The sequence below is a fragment of the Galeopterus variegatus genome, unplaced genomic scaffold (genome assembly GCF_000696425.1).
Source record: "Galeopterus variegatus unplaced genomic scaffold, G_variegatus-3.0.2 Scaffold1233, whole genome shotgun sequence".
NCBI classification, from domain to species: Eukaryota; Metazoa; Chordata; class Mammalia; order Dermoptera; family Cynocephalidae; genus Galeopterus; species Galeopterus variegatus.
In genome coordinates, this window is record NW_007727344.1 from 416518 (window position 1) to 418895 (window position 2378).

A 2378-nucleotide genomic window follows, 5' to 3' on the forward strand; every position below is an offset into this window, starting at 1 on the left:
CGCGCCTCGCTCAGCCAATGAGCGGGAGCCGGTCTGTATGTGGGATCCGAACCCTCGGGCGAGAGCACCGCCGTGCTTCCCAAGCGGCGCACTTATCCAGTGCGCCACCGGGCCGGCCCCAGGGAAGGCATTCTTTCATTTATCATTTATTCAGTAATTCTTCTAAAGCATTCACAACGTCTCTGCCTTCAGGAAAGCATGGAAGATCAGGAAAAGCTCTGGGTTGTGAGTCCTGAGACCTGGATTCTGACTTCAGTTGTGAACTGGCTGAATAATTTTGGCAGATGTGTATTTCACAAGACTTAGGTTGCCTTATTTTTAAAATTACTGGTTATACCAGCTCTAACATTTTGTTATCCTACTACTTGATTTCTTCTAACTTTGACATGTAAAAATTATTTTAAATGCATGCCATCTTTTTATAGTTTAATTATTTAGTTTACTCTTTGACACTGAAATACTTAAGAATCTTATTTGCCTCTTCCAACATCAGTACACACACACACACACACACACACACACACACGCTTGTGCATGTGCATGTTTTGAAGATGTATAGTGCTTAAGAGTAGAGTTTGGCCCAACTCTGTAAATGTGTTCAGAAAACAATATAACACAGATACTGAAGGCAGCTTGTTTATAATTTGTAGCTAAACATGACATTCAAATGTTAATTGGATGAATAAATCTTGTTCATTTTACAGACATGGAAATGTCAACGGAATAAAACTATTTATCACAAGATAATGGTCTCCTGCTGCCAGATAAATGCCAAGATGAAGATACTTATTGAAAATGTATCAAAATATTCTATCACTATTTATTGAAAATAAAGGTTGAGGAAAAGTTCAACTTTTCAGGTCAAACATGAGAAATGCCCTGTTTATGGTATTAGTATATTACTATATCAAAGACAATGTGCATAGTAGAGAAACATGAGAAAATTCTAAGAAATAACGGCATTGAAATGAATCTTTTAGCTTTGAGAATTACTGGAATAGTGGAGTGGGGGCTGGAAGGAGAAAACTAATATTTATTGAGCTCTTATTGTGTGCCTAACTAATGCATTCAGTAGTGTAAGTGTTCATGAGAACAGAATTTGAAAAGGATTATTATCCTCATTTTACGGGCAAAGTTAAAAGCAGAATAACTTGCAGTCACTCACAGAGTAAGTGTTAACACCAGGATTTAAACTTAGCCTGGACTCCAAATGTACTGTACTTTCCCTAACACCCCACATCGCTACTTATATTCAATAAGTCTGAATACAATGTTTTTCAGCTTTTCAGAGTTTTTGAGTAGATTATTTCCCCAAGTACTGTTGCCCTTCATGTCCACATACTTCTTTGGATCTAATGATTCAGAACACTGATGTGTTTTCTTTAAGTGATATCATCCATTTGCCTAAGGAAAAGCGAACACCTATAAGTCTTGAGGACTCGATAGCTCTGAATGGGCCAAGTAGCACTAAATTCTGGCATTCAGGCACCTTCTTTCCAGCAGTGTGTGATTTGAAAGTATTTAGGTAACTTCCTTTTTCTGCTTTTTTTCTGAACTTAGAGACCTATTTTCCTCTTTACTTAGCTTATGTATATTTTAAGTGTTGGAGTGGTCTTCATAAAATACATTATTTGGATGGTTACTGAATATAGATGAATAATTGAAACTGCTTAAACAAATAAAAAGAGAATTATTGTTCACTAAAGCTTTTACTATTCTCCTTACAACAACTCCTTCTCACGTTCTTCCACCCCCAATGGTCCTCTTTCTCCACCTGCCACAGACACTGGGTGTGACTGTCTCTCTCCCTGGACTGTCAGAGAATGGCAATTTTCCTCTGGCAGCGACCACTCTCTAGTATTTTAGTTATTGATAGACTTGTCATAGTTTCCTTAGTAGATGATATGCTCCTTACTAGGAGAAATTGTGTGTTTTCCTTCTCTCTATACTTCATGGTACCGAGCAGAGTGATTTGGACATTTCAGATACTCAATCAGCGAGGGAGTGAAAGAAGCCGAAGTATGGTCTCTTTGTTCTGAGGACTAGAGGAAGTGTTAAGACTTCAGAGGTATCCATAGTGCACACTTGTGAATATGGGAGTCTATTTACCTGGTCCTTTGCCTGTGCTCATATCTATCAGTTCTCTCTAAAACACATTTGGATTTTATTTATATTGTAAAATTTCTAGAGGCAATGAAGAAGCCTAAATGGATACAAAGGAGGAAAGCTTGATTGTTCGAATTTTCCTTAGGAAGAAAATAGTAGCTTATCTAGCACTCTTTTGATACCTAGTGTGTGCACTAGTTAAGATTTTTTAAAAAATCCATAATATTCTTCCAGTAGTTTTAGATCGACACCAAGCACATTATGTCACATGG

At 37.5% G+C, this 2378-nt stretch overlaps 1 protein-coding gene across 1 annotated transcript in view; it reads left to right on the plus strand.

Annotated features, from left to right (window-relative positions):
- ATG10 (autophagy related 10) overlaps positions 1-2378 on the plus strand; it is a gene marked incomplete at its 3' end in the record, with an annotated part of 163450 nt that overhangs the window by 160068 nt on the left and 1004 nt on the right. The gene's annotated exons all lie outside the window — the stretch shown is intronic.